Genomic DNA, 16,693 nt, shown 5'->3' on the forward strand with positions numbered 1-16,693 from the left:
AGTGTGGGCTCTGTGCATTCATCTGCTTCAGATGGGATCGCTCTCTTTGGAAGGAATACAGCTTTATTGCTCTTTAAATGCTTTCTGATCAACTTCTTACTCTGTGTGTGTGTGTGTGTGTGTGTGTGTGTGTGTGTGTGTGTGTGTGTGTGTGTGTGTGCGCGCACCACTGTGCATCTAGGTCAGAAGGCAACTTGTTGGAGTCAGTTCTCTGTCCATTATGAGGGCGGAGCTCAGACCCTCAAGTCTCTCTACCTACTGAGCCATCTCAAGTCTCAACTTTGGTCCTTTTGTAGCTGAGTATAATGGCGCTTTTGTTTTAAAGTTCGAGTCAGGAAAACATTTATCTGTACTTTTTGTCGTATTTTTGAAAAATATGTAAATGTGTAGAACTACCAATTTTTGTGAGAGTGAGTCGGAGTTTATTCAAATCAATAGGTGCGTTCGCTCTTGGCCTTCTGTTTAGAGATTTGGCCCCATTTCAACTTACGTTGCCCCTAACGATAGCAGCTTTGGAGGAAAACACAAGGACTCAAGGTAAACTGTGAACTGAAGCTGAAACTGTGCTTCAGAGTCAGGCGTGTTGGCGTGGGCAGAGAGACAATGGTCACTCTTGCTGTCTCTGGCCTCTGCTTCTGTAAGATCCCAGAGGTGGATCAAGCAGGGTCACAGGGAGCCTGGCTTTCTCTTTGGCAGAGGCTTGTGTGAGAAACCGTGAATGCAAAGCCGAAACACAAGGGGCAGGCGGAGAGGAGGGACTCATGACAAACTAACAGAAAGCACTCAAGAGGGGACAAAGATGATACAGGAAATGTTTGAAGTGAAAAGTAGATGCCTGAATACGATGCCCACAAAAGAGAAAAAAAGACGCCCACAAAAGAGGTCTTAGAGAACCGAAAAAGCCCTGGAGATGAAATGTTATATAAATATTGCTAGTCAGTTATAATCAACCATGGCAAAGCCATATGTTTGTGACTAAAAGAGCCAACAAAGGCAAAGCGGCCTCCTCGGCACTGGATAAAGGGAACGGGAGAAAGAATACTTATTAATTGGGGGAATGAAAGTGGGGAGGGGGTGGTATTTAGGACGTCTGAAGCAAAGTCCGAGGCAAGAGTGGAGGGCACGGGAACTCTGGGAAAGGAAAAGATAGATCAAAGGACTCGAAAACAGATTTGCTTCATATAAAGGAGTTACGCTGGCATTAAACAAGAACTAATCACATTTAACAATTACAGCAAAATTCAGTCACACGCACACAAACACACACACACACACACACACACACACACACAAGAACAAACATATCAGTGTGTAAATGGTAAGCAGTTACAGGTACAGGAACCCAGATGAAATTGTCCATATCAGTCTTACCAGGTTTGTTGGTTGCTAAAATGTTCAGCAGTGTTACCTGCCTGTTAACGCTGGCTCATGATCCTTGTGCTAGGCACACATTCAACCTCCTGCAAGAGATGCTGTGCAAATTAGCTGTAGCAGTCAACACGACATAATTTCGGGTGACCTGGGAAGAAAGTTTTAGTGAGGAATTATCTAGATCAGATTGGCATCAAGCATGTGTAGGGGAGACTGCCTTGATTCTGAATTGATGTAGGAAAGACGCCGTCCACTGTGGGCGGCACCATTCTCTAGCCAGGGGTTCCTGAACAGCATGAACGAGAAACCTAGCTATAAGCAAGCAAGAATACATGTGTTTATCCTTTCTCCTCTCTCCTCTCTGGGATGGTGTCTTATGCTGATGTTGGCCATTATATTTCTAGTATTACTATATCTCAAATCACATTCTTCACAATTCAGCTGTCTACTATGAACTTGTACTTTCCTAGATCTGGGGTCACAGCAGTAAATCAAATAAGTTCTTGTCTACAGGAGTACCTGATATCGAGGAGAGCCTGGGGGAGACAGCCCATGGGTGAACATCCTGTCTTCTTATAAAAGTTTCTGCTGCTGTTGATCTGCAGCCCAGACCCAGGGCGGGGGTTTTTCACTCTGTGTGATTGCCTGTTCCTTCTTGTCAATTATACATTCATGGAAAGATAATGCCCTGGCCTTAGACATGCACGTACAAAGATGAAATACTTAAAAATAGAAGCCACTAGGCTGCAAGGAGCCTCTGGGAACCCTTTTACTTTCTCCTTCAGCCAAAGGCAGAGGGCACGGGTCTTCTACTTAAACACTATTAATGTTGGCTGTCTTCTCTGTAATGAAACTGAAGTTGCTTGACTTGTCCACCAGTAAGAATCAGAGGAAAAATCTAGTTTCAATCCCCTTAGCCCAGTATCTTCATATTAAAGTTTTCTGACTTTTTTCTTTGCTTTGTATTTCAACTACTATAGTAGGGAACCCCCCAAAAGAGGGTCCCTCTCCTGAAATGAATCAAGATACATGACGCAGTTCAAGGAGGGTGTGTCCTCTGCTATAAAAGCCAGTAATAGTCAGGGCTGAAGAGATGGTTCAACAGGTACAGTGCTTGGTGCCCATCATGAGTTCAGATTCTCAATACACACGGAATAAAAGCCTAGTGGTCGTGGTGGCACACAAAGAGAGGAGACAGGTGGCCCCCTTTAGCAGGCAGGCTGGTTCCATTAGCTGAATCAGTGCACTCTGAGTTCGGTTAGGAGACCTTGCTTCAGTGTATAAGGTGGGGAGCAATTGAGGAAGACACTTTCTGTCAACCTCAGGTCTCCATGTGGGCCCACACATATGAGCGTGCTTACAAGTACTATACCACATACACATATACATGTGAAAAATTAATCAACGGGTGCGGACCTTAGGGAAACACGCTACCCCACACCTAAAAGGGATCTATTGCCCGGCATAGACCCGAGCCTAAACTCCTTGATCTAAACAATTTGTGTTTCTTTGGTTTCCTTGTAAGACAAGATTGAGCTCGTGGGTGCTCAAGGAGAGGGGGAGTAGTCAGTTCAGGAATCTCCTGTCCATGCTAAGTGAACAGTTTAAGGCTAAAAACTTGGTTTTTAAACCATCTAAGAGTCAACGAGTTAAACCTTACACTATACTGCTCATACTTTGACCTCTCTGACATTGCTTTTAGGGTGGAGGAGAAAATGCATTTCTGGGCCAGGGCTAGGAAGGGCCTCCTCACTTGTTCCCAGTCTGGTGTCTCTCTTAGGCACTGCACTTCTCAGGCATGGACCCTCAAGTGGTCCCAGGGCTACGCTGAGGGGCTGCAAAGATATTACCATCAGACATCTTGCATGGGGAATACTTGAAAGAGCCAGCCTCAAGAAATTCTGAAGGTCAGAGAGGCATCTGACACGGCTCTGTGCTCATAGCTGATGCCTAATGTCTGCGAACTAAATGAGGCTCGATAGGGAACTCTGGGTAACTTGGGAGATTCCCACGTGCTGGCATCCAGCCTACTCTATGATGTCACAGACCTTTCCGTCCATCTGCGCCAAGTGAGTGATCTCGGGGTTCAGCAGGCTTAGTTTCTGATCCAGGTTCTCCTTCCTGAGCAGAGCCCAGCCTATTGCACTCAGCTCAGAGACCACATTCTTAGGTTCTTGGGCAACCTCGAGCCCGCTAGGCTTTCTGGCATCAGCTACATAATAGTGTCCTTTGCCGCCACGAGGTCAGAGGTCATCCTGCATCTGGGACAGAGATTCATCCCCACTTTCTCCATGCCTTTTCTTCAATTCCTGCCTCAAGTCCCTGACCTGACAGTGCGTGACCTGCGGGTTGTAAGCCAAGTAAACCCTTTCCTCTCTAAGTTGCCCTTGGTCGTGGTCTTTATCACAGCAATGGAAACCCTAAAGACAGGGCCAGGAAGCAACCCTTCTTTGATTTGGAGCATTCGTCCCCTTGTAAGCATTCATGTGACCCAGCTGCCCTACAGAGTGCGTGTGCCCAGGTGTGCAGGTGACCATAAGGGATGTAGTGAGATGGAGCTGAATTGCTTGTGGGTCATGGTTCTGATGAGAGCACTTTCTTCTCCCTTACTCCTGGGGACGGGTTGGCTCTCTCCGAGCCCTAAGGAGCTTGAACCAAGGTCGGTGACACTATCTTTAAAGACATTAAGCACAGCTGTGACACAGTTGCAGTAAGAGTCAGTGCAGAGGGACTTGGTGGCGATCTGGCAGATGAGGTGGACGGAAGGAGGCTGGAAGAAAACGTCGTGGCCGAAGCAAGCCATAGAAGAAAAGGGTTTGTTTGGATGATAGTTCCACAGGAATAATAGTCTGTGGGGGGCGGGAGGAGATGGTCATCTCATCTGGAGCATCTCAAACTGCAAACCGGAAGCAGAGAGTGACACAGGAAACAGTACATGGCTCTTGAAATCTCATAGCTCACCCCTCCTCCCCACCCCAGTAACATGCTTTCTTCAGCAAGGCTATAAACCTCCTACCCCTCACCAAATAGGGCTGCCAACTGGGGACCAAGTATTCAAATGCCTGAGACTTATGGGGGGCATCTTCAAATCACCACAAAAGACCTGGGGAGGGTCCGGGGACATCTCGGTAAGATCAGAGAAGTCTCACAGGGTTAGGGCTTAAGAGGCTTCAGGGAGAACTCGAGGACTCTGTCAGGAAGCAGGGACGAGTTCATGGGTGGGGACAGCAATGCAAGATTAAAGCTCTAGTTGGCAGAGAAGAAGCCACTGTTCACATATGCCAGGATAGAAGGTGCAGATTTTTGTGTCTTCGACATATCCTTGTTTTGTTCTGATCTATCACAGATAATCTTACACAAACCAGGTGTCCTGTGGAGAAGTCTGTGGTCAACAAAAGCATGACATGGCATCAAGTGCATGGTGGCCCAGCTCGAGCATCATGGGAGCTCAGCAGGCACCAGGCTGGCTCCCCACCGACCACAGCTCCGTTTCTCTTCCGTAGTAGGGCTACTGTCAAATTCAGCCCATTCTACCTCTCAGTAACTAGCAGTGTGTGGCTGCTACTCTTAATAAACATGTTTTTGGTGTAGTGCTGTTGTTTGTTTTCTTGTTTGAGGACCGACTATGTTCTCAGGACAAAACAGCAATCTTAAAAAAATGTAGATCTTCTTAAAACTAGAACCAGGGAGGCCAGAAGAAGAAAAAAAATAGCACTATTTTTTTTTAATTGCAAAGTTTTAATTACAAAATTGGAGAACAGCTATGAGAGAAAAGTTATCATGTTCTCAGAAGGCACAGCCATAGAGCTTGCATCTCATCTGAACAGAAACTCTAAGCTGCCTGCATTAGCTGAGTAAAATGGGCAGGTGGGAACAGCATTCTGAATAGACTGAATATGGCATGCAAAGGCCCCGAGGTGGAGACACTCTGGATTAATGAAAACAAGGCCAGAGTGGTTAGTACCTGGTCATCGCAGAGCTGTTTCTACCTCCTCTTCCTAAATGGAACCGTATTTGTGTGGCCCTCAGCATTCTTAGCAGAGTTTAAGAACACAGGTTGTTTGAAGCACACTGGAGTAAGCTGAAGGACGCTGTTATTATGTCTCTAAGTGAGAAGGTGGCTTGCAGACCGTCTTACACCCAGGAAGTCCTGGATGTCTTAACTCTCCAATTGGAACCACTAACTTATGTGTCTTCAAGTCGTGTGCTTTTTCTTTAAATCTTACCTCTGGTGGGGCATCCCTCGGGAGATGGCTCAGTTGGTAAAGGGCGTGTTGTATAAGCATGAAGATCCGAGTTGGATCTTCAGAACACACATTAAAACAGAAACAAAAACGGCCATGCTGGTATCCCTGTGCTGGGAGGCAGAGGGAGGCAGAGGGAGGCAGAGGGAGGCAGAGGGAGGCAGAGGGAGGCAGAGGGAGGCAGAGGGAGGCAGAGGGAGGCAGAGGGAGGCAGAGGGAGGCAGAGGGAGGCAGAGGGAGGCAGAGGGAGGCAGAGGGAGGCAGAGGGAGGCAGAGGGAGGCAGATAGCTGGGCTCACTGGCAAGGCAGCCCCATTGAAGCCATGAGTTCCAGGCCAAGAGAGGCTAAGATACTAGGACAGAGGAGACACTCTGAATGGAGACCTCTGGCATGTTCATACACATGCACATACATTCACACTCTCATACAACTACATAAACACTCTCTCACATGCAACCACATACATTCATGCACACATACATTCACTTGCAGATTTAGTCACAAACATATTCACACACACACACAAGCTCACACACACACACAATCACACACATAAACCAACACTAACACACACAAACACACTCATACAAGGACACACACTAATACTCATGCATACATGCTCTCTCCTCCCCTCACACATACATCCTACTACGTACACATACATTTACACAGATTTACACTCATACATTTACAAATTCACACACACAATAGCACATCGTCATACTCTCAAACACACACATACACACACACACACACACACACACATATATATATATACACACAAATTCACATTCACACATACACACACTGGAATGACACACAAATTTTATATATTATATACTCACCCTAACACACTCATAAACACACATACATACACATACATATCCACCCATGCCCACAGTCACACACAATGTACATACTCATACATGTACACGCTCATGTCCAAATACAGACAGACACACATCCATACACATACTTACAAATATTCACATAAACACCCATACCCTCTACACATACCCTCTCCTACACTGTACTGGAACCCCTAACATAGCAGGTCTCCAGAGTTTAAGGTTGCAGCAAGAATCTGTGTCACTTGCTAAGAGAGAAGAAAGGAAGTAAGTTTTGACCTTGTCAACAAACGACTCAAAGTGAATTTCTCCTCCATGATCAAAATCCCCTTTATTTTACTCCAGAGCCTAAGAAATGAGGTTAATTTTTATAAGAAAGTTGAAGATTACAAGACGGCATTCCTGTTGTTACAATCAAATGGTTTAATTGTAATCCCATTTCTAATTGACGTCTCCACGGGTACAAGCCAAGGAGGCGGCTGCTTTTATCTTTCCAGGGCAGCCCCTTGCAAGACTGGCGTGGGCATAGCTTACCCAACTTAACCTCGCGTTTCCTCGTCTGTAAAATGGGGATAATAATACGTACCTCTCTCCCCGGGTGTCGTGAGTATTAATTAGTGTTTGTCAAGGGCTCTGAGATCTTCAGATGAAAGGCCTGAGGAAACTCAGGATGAAGAATGATCATGGACAGCCTCCTGCTTCCCACTTTCGCTCAACCGGGATTCCCAATTACAGCCAGCTCAGTGCGGTGACGCTGCATTCAGACAGGACAAGGCAGGTTTTATTGGTCCACGAGGACACACCTATCCAAGGGAATTCATTTTGTAAAAACAGTCTTTATGCCGAGGACTTTTATTCCGGGCGGTTGTAGCTGTTAATGGTTAATAGTTGAATACTGAGTCTGGAAAGGCGGGGTTCACGTTTCAATGGGGAAGGCAAGGCCACGAGCTGACATCCAAGGAACTTAGGCGGGTGGCCTGAGAGAACTTACAGCCCATAAAATGAAATTATATTACATGGAAGGCGGGCTTCAGTTTCTGAGAAACCAGCCGGAGAGAGAACACAATACTGCCTGCGTAATTAGGAAAGGAAGAAGCGACTCCCACCTATAATTTTCTGGATTCCAATTTCAAAGGATTTGTAACTTGCAAAAAATTAATTCTCACATTAGAACCGCATTTCATACCTGGCATCCAATTAAGCCAATGGGTGACTTTTTTTTTAAAACTCTTTTGTGGATCACTATTAATGACCCAGGACTTGAGAATTAGCAAACCAATGGTTGATCTCTGAAAAAGGGTGCAGCACTTACTGGGAGAAAGCTGGTTAAAATGACAGATGCTCTTTGGGAATTAAACAATCAAATCATCCTGTTCTGGGTTTCTTTGGTCTTCGTTGTATTATCACACTAAGTATTTTACTGGTTCCCAATGAAAGCAGAAGTACCCGAAGCTTTCTGAGTAACTGAGAACGGCTGAAGTAAATGTCAAGGGACCTGTCCGTACTCCACAAGCACAAGTGTCTTCCTAAGACACAAAATAAAGTCCGTTTAGAGCCCATTCACTCACCGTGGAAGAATTGTCCCCCCACCCACCCAGTTTTTAAATTTAAAAAAGACAGGGAAATATTGAGTGACGGAATTTTACCCATTTTATCCACTGACAGCAACACACAGCTCTCTTTTCTGGCCGAGGTTATATATCTTCATGGCATGATTTCTAACACACTTATTCACACTCATTGTGCAACCGAATTCAGATTCACTGGTAAATTTAGGTGCAGAGACAGGTTCAAAGCTACCATTCTTTAGCAAAGCTTGCCAGGCAAATTTGTTTCGTGAACAGGAGGAGTGCCTCGCTTTACATAAGAGTGGGGTCAAAGTTTGTCCAGAGCCTAAGCAAGCAATCTGCGGCATCGCGGGCCTGGGGGGTACAACGCCAGTTACTAATGGTTCTTATCTCCCATTAACACCCTTCTTACCAATGGCAGTTTAAGGGAGCTTGTTATTCTAAGTGCAATTTTGATACGTTTGCTTACTAAAGTCTCACCATTTTGTTTTTTTTAATTTATTGATTTAAGTAACCTGATGAGCCTTCTCCTGTGTTTGTTTCATTATTTTCAAAGCATTTATCCAGTTGTAGGACGACACCACATCTCTGAGAATGCCCTTGATCCAAACAGGAAGAGCTAGGAAGGCAGAAAATAACTAGAAAGGTTCTGTTGTCTGGTGACGTAGGGAGACAAAACTCGTTTATTTTGGTGAATTCTGGGAAGACTGTAAGGCAGAAAAGGTGATGACAGGCTATACATGTTTTAAGCCGGAGTGACATCGTGAGGAGGGGATGGGAAGTGGGCAAGAAGAAAAGGGGATAGGAGGTGGAGCGGCCGCTGGAAAGCTCTGTGGGGTGTGGGCAGAGTCAGGAGTGGGCTTGTGCTAAATGGGGCCTTATTTGATGCTATTGGATGTCTGGCGGGTTTGGGTGGTAGGGTGTGGCCGAGAGCTGACATGTTTCTGTGTCCCTGCTTTCCTCGCAGCCTGGACTGTGATCAGGACCACTGAACAATGGAACAAAAGCAAAAGCCCTTTTTTTTTACTCTGCGCGGCGGGGCGTGGCCGCGCATGCCAACTCCTTGGCACCTAGGAGACAGAGGCAGGAGAATTCTCTGTAAGTTTGAGGCCAGACTAATCTATAATGGGTGTCCAGAAACCCCGTCTCAAGCAAGCAAGCAAGCAAACAAACAAACAGATAAACAAAGAGACAAACAAAAAGAATAAAGAATGGGGACTCAGAGCTAGGCATGGTGGTACACACCTTTAATTCCAGCCCTAGGGTGATAGAAGCACAAAGATCTCTAGGAGACCAAGGCAAGCCTAGTCTACACTGCAAGTTCTGTGACAACTGAGGCTACATAGTGAGACCTTGTCTCAAAAGAAAAAAAAAATCACACAAAAAGATAGATTGTTTCACTCAGACTGTCATTAACATACAAATTTGCCTACTGTGAAGAAATTTTTTTCTAATCTCTATGCAAATGTAATAAAAATAAACACAAGTTCTATTTCTTTCCCTTTCTTAACTTGAGGAAGCATGCTATATTTATAATTATCTACCTTGATTTTTTAAATTTATCAACAGTAGAAATTATACATGTGGAAACAGTGCGATGTTTCCATTCAGGCATAGGCTGTGTAATTCTCCAGTCAGAGCAATATCTGTCACATTAGACTGTCATCGTTTCTTAATCGTGTTGTCCCTGCCGTGCGACAGAACACAGGCCCCCTCCTCCCCTCTGGCTGTAAGGTTGCTGGTGCTGTACCCAGCGTCTCCCCAGATCCCACATTTCTCTCTTCCCAGCCTCAATTCTATTCTCACCTTGGATGAGATCAAAGAATTCAAGGTGTCAAGAGAGATGAGAGCCCTGTGCCTCGACTTCTCCTTTTTAGTGTCTGCGCAGGAAGGGGTGAACAGGGCAGGGTGGGCTTCATCTGTATGGAGTCCCCCTGTGGTCCTGATCATCTGTAACTAGATGGAAACCATTGCTCTGGGGGACACATGGGAAGAATGTGAGTTTAGAATCAGCAGAAGGAGAAGGAAGGCCATACTTCAGTGACGTTTCAGATCTGTAGTGAGGGAAATGCATGTTGTAATTAGGGAAAACGAAATTCCCTAATATCTGATGCAAGTGTTTTCTATCACTGGTTAGTTTGGTTTTACCATTGCAACTTTCCTCTTTCTCCTAGGGAGGAAGCGATTGGAATTACCTAGGGAAGGGAGCGACAGGGTACATTCTTTCAGTTGCACAGAGAACAATGTCGGCAGGAGAAGATTTCTACGATCACACACACACACACACACACACACACACACACACAGACCACACACACACATAACACACCACACAACACGCACCCCACAAAACACACACATAACACACAACACACACAACACACACCACACACACACACCACACACACACAGTGGAGGGCAGGAGTTTTGGTCCCTAGGATGTTACTCGGTATACTTCTCTTAAGACCAATCTATTTAAAATTGACTAAGAGAGTTTCACCCAAGGTCAGAAATTGCCATTAAAATACTCAGGTATTGTACTGAGTGAGGGGGGTCAGTAAATAGGGAAGCTTCCTGTTTGACCTGATGTCCTGAGCTCCAGCTGGAATCCACAAGATGGAAGGAGAGAGCTGATTCTTATAAGTTATCCTCTGAACTTCACATGTGCACACATATGCTCAAACACACACACACACACACACACACACACACGAGTCTGTGTGTGTATGTGCGCGCATGCACATGTGCACACACAGTGTTAGTATATATAACAATAAATTGTGTGTATGTATATATTAAATGTAACTTTTTTTAGTGAGTTAGAGTTGCACAGTTCCTATCCCCATACTCTTTATTACTTTATTCAGTAATCCGAGCTATGAAAAAATAGTTTAAATCCAGGCAAAATAATTTTTCCTGGGCTCCAAAAATGTTTATAAGGTCCAGGCAAGCAGTTCCCAACCTGTGGGTCACAGTCCCTTTGGGAGATTGCATATCAGACATTTACTTTATGATTCATAACAGTAGCAAGGTTATAGTTATGAAGTAGCAACTAAATAACTTTATGGTTGGGGTGTGTGTGTGTGTGTGTGTGTGTGTGTGTGTGGCCACAACGTGAGGACTGTATTGGAGGATCTCAGCATTGGGAAGGGTGAGAATGCCTGCTCTAGAGTTTCTCTGAAATTCAAGCGTGCTATTGAAAGAGCTTGAAATCAATCGTTTATTCACAAAACCCCATGCGGTTCTTGGCTAAGTAGTTTAATTGCAGAGCATTTTATTATGTGCAACTGTAAGATTCTGCATTATTTAATTTGCTCGCTGTTGCTCTTCAATAAACACTCTTAATGACAGCCCAAGCCTGGCCTCTCCGAGATGCCAAAGGCTTTACCAGGAGACACTAGGTGTTACTGGAGCAATAAAACATACTCCTATTGACTCCCAACCCTAGGTTACCGTAAAAAGAAAATAATTGAATGAGGAGAAGAAAATCATTTAAGGTAATACTATTACTGTAGATAACTCACACAAAAGAACACCCTGAAACATTGTAAGCAAAAGCATCAACAATTTTCTGTATGGAAGCGGAGGAAACAGACCAGAGTTAGTGCTTAGGGCTGTTTAACATTGATATTCTGGGTTGGTTTTGAGTTCTCTCCTGCAGAAATTTGCTTTTGTCCCTTAAACCTGTTGCCCTGGTATCGGCTTGCCCTTCCGCTTCGGTTCCTTTTTAAGAGAGAACTCTTTCACAGGCCTGGCCTGCCTTGCTGTCAGCGGATGCCGAGGGGCGCAGCAAGGATGTCTCGCTAAGCCTGAGAGGCCTCCTTAGAGACTTCTCTGCAACCAGTAGCTTTAGAGAGTTCTCTTATTAGTTAACGCAATGGCTCGATTCTACTCTGGGGAGTATTTAAGTAAAGATGGGGACAATTATTCCATGTAGAAGAACCCCAGCACTTGGTGTTGTTAGATCCACCTCGGGCAGGAGCGCAGCTGCTTGAGGAAACGGATGAAGGATTCACCCATGGTCCTTATATGAGAACACGTGTTATAGCGAACAGGTCGGCCCATATTAAGGTGCCAGGCACCGTTGCGCGCTTCTGGGTAGAGCCCTGTTTAAGCAGTGCTCGCCTGATACCCAGGGCTTTACTTGTGCCAAGGGGACTTTGATAGAATTTTACTCTGAATCGCACTTTGGTTCGCACGTTACGAACCCACAGGAAGATTTTCTAACGGATGGGAAACCTGCCAATTTTCCTTCCTGTTTTCTAGCTCAGCTGTGTGACGGCAGAAAACCCTTTACTTTGGGTTTCTGCTTTTTCATCTAAAATTTGGGAATTCATTGGAACAAGAGATTCTGAAGGGTTTCTCCAAACACACGGTGCCTCACAGGTGCCCGGAGCATTTGTTAAAATGCACATTGCCAGACCTCACTTCTGGCTTTTCAGAGCCAGCCGGTTTAAAGCAGGGCTAAAAATAAATTCTGTATTTCTACCATGTTCTCAGGGAGGTCTGCCTAGGCCACACTCCAGTTTAGGATATTTGACTTTCCTACAATTCTCTGGCTTTAGTGTGTCTCGATTGAATTTTTCTGTTTCATTCTGAGATTTTTCCCAGGATCGGTGCTTAGAGAATTTCTCTTCTGTCCCCTCACGCCAGCAAAGCCCTTCCATAGGGGTGGGGAGAGGGCAACAGCGGGATCCCTTCCACACAGTGACTCTTCTTCGTTCTCACTCCATGACTCACTAAGGTGTGAGTGTGAAAAGCACCCACCCCCCACGGACTTGTGTGTTTACACACTTGTTCCTCAGCTGGCGGCTCGTGCAGTCCACCTGCCTGAAGTGAGTGAGTAGTAATGCACCTTTGAAGACTGCCTGCTTCCGGGTACCATCTATTAAGGGTTCTTCCTGTCAGTCAGGCCATGAGTAACACTTCTGTAGCTATGAAACTGTCTCACCCCAGAATCAGGGGACACGAGGAGAAGGAAGTAAAGCCTGTGAAAACATGGACCAGAGTACCCCAACCCCTGGTTTTTCCTATCAGGCGTTCTATCACAGCAGTGTAAACCTGACACCTTATTGACTAACTAGTATGTGACTCTGAAATTACCCAGATCTATTCTGCTAACACTCGGAGCTCCTCTTCCTCCTTGCCCATCCTGGCTGATGATCTTTGTGGTTATGCTAGATAGTTTTATGTCGACGTGACACAAGCCAGAGCCACCTGAGAGGAAGGAACCTTAACTGAGAAAATGCTGCCATAAGATCTGGCTGCAAGCAGACCAGTAAGGTACTAATTAGTGATTGATGGAGGCAGGTTCTGACCCTTGTGGGTGGTGCCGCCACCTGGCCACCTGGTGGTCCTGGGTTCCACAGGAAAACAGCCTTTTAAGCAACATCCAGTAAGCAAGCCAGTAAGCAACATCCCTCCATGGCCTCTGCAAAAGCTCCTGCCTCCAGGTTCCTGCCCAGCTTGAGTTCCTGTCCTGGTTTCCTTTTATGGACCATGATTCAGGATCTGTAAGGTAAATAAACCCTCTCCTCCCCAAGTTGCTTTGGTCACAGCGACCCCAGTAATAATAACCCTAAGACAGCAGAGGAGCAAGAGGGACACTTTCTTGGCACACGAAATTCAGTAAGATTGTTGGTTAGGGCGAGGGTCTACTGGTTAGACCATCAAGCTGTATAATCTAGCAGGTTCTAAACGTTCGGCTGCGGGGTCATCCTGTAGGAGTGCTCTGATGTCTCTAGGGAGGGCAGTGGCTGTGTGGTGACCTCCAATGTGAGCTGCAGATGAGAAGACCAGTGTCCTCTGGCTTCTTGTTCGTTTCTCTGATTAATATCTGTTGACTTTATGTAAGTTTCTCCCAGATCCAGACATAACGTCCTTCATGTTCAGTGGACATGAAGGGTCTTTGGCTCTCTCCATTGGTGGGCCGGGGGAATCTTGACCCACGTGCCCATGATCTTGTCTTGGTCCTGGTGACATGGCTTAGGTTAGAGGGCCTGTCTTAAACTCTGGATGAACTGTGGGCAGAGGGCCCTGCTTACTCTTTGCAGCTTGTGCACGTCTGCAGAGGTTTCTGGGCAGCCAACATCTGGCTGCATCTGCCACGCTCACTTTTATAGTCTTCCTTCCCAAGTCTTCATTAAGGCAAACGTGGATCAACAGCAAACCAACTGGATTCCTGTTATTGGAATTTCATACTAATAGTTTACATTGGAGTGGGGGCCGGGGGATAGCCTTCTCTTGAGGTGTCAGTTCAGACACCATCTGCTCTGGGACGGTCAGGTTTTATTCAGCAGCACCACAGTGAAGAGGCCGCTTTGGGGAGGCTGGCAGGGATAGACACGAGCTCTCTTAGATTTCTCAGCTGGCTTAACTTCCATCAGTTTTGTATGACAGGGTTTTACACAAGGTTTCTTTCAAAGCTTTTTTTTTTTTTTTAGCAGTTTTAAAAACCACAGCTGGAAAAACACTAGCAGTGTAAGCTTGGGAAGATAGAGATATGCGAATTAGCCTGTGGTCATGCTGTTCTGGTCAGCAGAGGGGTAGACGCAGCTTCTGTGAGTTCAGGAGATGCCTTCCTCACCCACCTGTCCTTGGTATGCCAGGGGCATGACTAACACTCGTTTTCAAGTGCTCACATTATTTGCTTATTATTAACATCGTGTGAACTTAATTCTACGACAGCCGATGTCTATACAAAAGAGGAGAGTCAGATGCAGAGATTCAGAAAGTCAGGGGGAATTTTACACACGTAAGTTCAGCCATTTTCAACTGTACAGTCCGGGGGCCTTTGGTACATGTACCATGTGGCTATGCCACTTCTTCTGGGTCCCAGAACCATTTAAGCACCCTGGAATGTAATCTTACACACACGAACTAATGATTCCACAGTTTCATTTCCTTTGCCTCTCTAGATCCTGGCAACTACACATCTACTCTATGTCTCTGTGTACTGAATGGGTCTAGATCTGGGACATAGATGATGGCTTTTCTCACCCCAAACAGCATCTTCAAAGTTTATCCACATCTTAGCAGGTATCAACCCTTTGTTACACATATACATACACATGCATACATACATATGTACATCCATATATACATACACACGTCATACAAACACAAACATAGGTATGTATTTTCATTGTATGGCTTTGCCACATTTTTTCCCCTATGGCAGTTTCTATATTATTATTTTGGTTTCAGCAACATCCGTTCTTGTTCCTGGAAGTGTGTTTCTTTGTTATTGAGTACAAAGGGTGAGATTAAGTACACATAGCAGCTGACTGCATCCGTGGCCTTCTTTAGAACCAACTAGTGGCCATTACTTAGCGTCGTAGGGACTACCTTGGCTCTGGCTGAATGTGTCTCTTTATCTCCTTGTGCCCCAGTTTCCTTTGCTATAAATTAGGCTTGATGACTGCTTGCTCCCGACCTCGAATGGAGTCATGAGCTCCTAGACGTCAGACACTGTGCATCATACCTAAGTACAATGCAGCACATAATAAGCAACCTCTGGTTTGTTTTCTTCCTAATTACCTTTTTAAACGTCGACAAACATCGGTACGCTTTCCCAGGCTTGCTGAGCCTACTGCTCTCTCTTTCCAGAACGTGCCTCGATCTATGTCACAGTAGAGCTCTTTCCAAAGTGGACCTGAGGAGGTATTTTTAAATCTTCCTCCTCCGCCGCTTTGTCTGTTAATCTATTTCAGAGTGGATAGAGGGTGCTTGAGGTCATTGGGAACCCACTCCATGCTAAGCTGGGGACCTCATGGAACCCTGATGGCGGCCCTATGATACAGATGCCACTAGAATTTTAATGAAGTCGCATGGCTTATTCAGTCCCAGAGTCAGGCTCTAAGAGAAGAGAAGCTGGGTCCAGTCATTCAGACCCCGAGCCCGGGGAGAATTGCAAAGCGGAAGAAATGATTGCAGTCCTTGAACAGGGAACTCCAGATTCATACCCACTTTCAAGTTCAGAATTCGACGGCGTCGGTTTGGATGAAGTCACAATGGACCATGGTGGACCTGAGTCTAGTAACTGGAATTGCCACGGGAAAAAGGGGAGGACGATTCCAACACAAAAATGCAGAGAGGTCCATCTGTAGGAAGACGGGTGCAGAGGCTAGAGTGATTCAGCCGAAAGACAGGAACCTCTGCAGTGGTTCCTAACCCTCCTGACGCTTCGACCCTTTAATACAGTTCCTCACATGGTGGTCACCCCCGCCATAAAATCATTTTTATTGTTACTTCATAACCGTGATTTTGCTACTGCTACGTAGCATGGTGTAAATATTTTTGGGACTGGAAGATTGGCAAAAGGGTCGAGACCCACAGGTTGAGAACCAGTGCCCCTGGGGCATCCAGCAGTCACTAGAACTAGGCAGTTAAGTAAGAAACACCCGCCAGAGCCTGCGTGGGGAGCATGGCACTGCTGATGCCTTGATTACAGACTCCCACCCTGCCTCTAAAATGACAAGCCAATGAATGCCTGCCACCTGAAGTCACCCAGCCTGCAGTACGGCAGGCAGCCTTTGGGAGCCGACGCCCTCCCAAACATCCCATTTATAACATAGTATGTGCGCTCTCCCACTAGAATCATCGTTCAGAGTTGTATTCCAAGGAAGGAGCCTTCTCGATGAATCTGTACAAATAGTTAAAG

The sequence above is a fragment of the Rattus norvegicus genome, chromosome 15 (assembly GCF_021556685.1).
Source record: "Rattus norvegicus strain SHRSP/BbbUtx chromosome 15, alternate assembly SHRSP_T2T, whole genome shotgun sequence".
Lineage (NCBI taxonomy): Eukaryota > Metazoa > Chordata > Mammalia > Rodentia > Muridae > Rattus > Rattus norvegicus.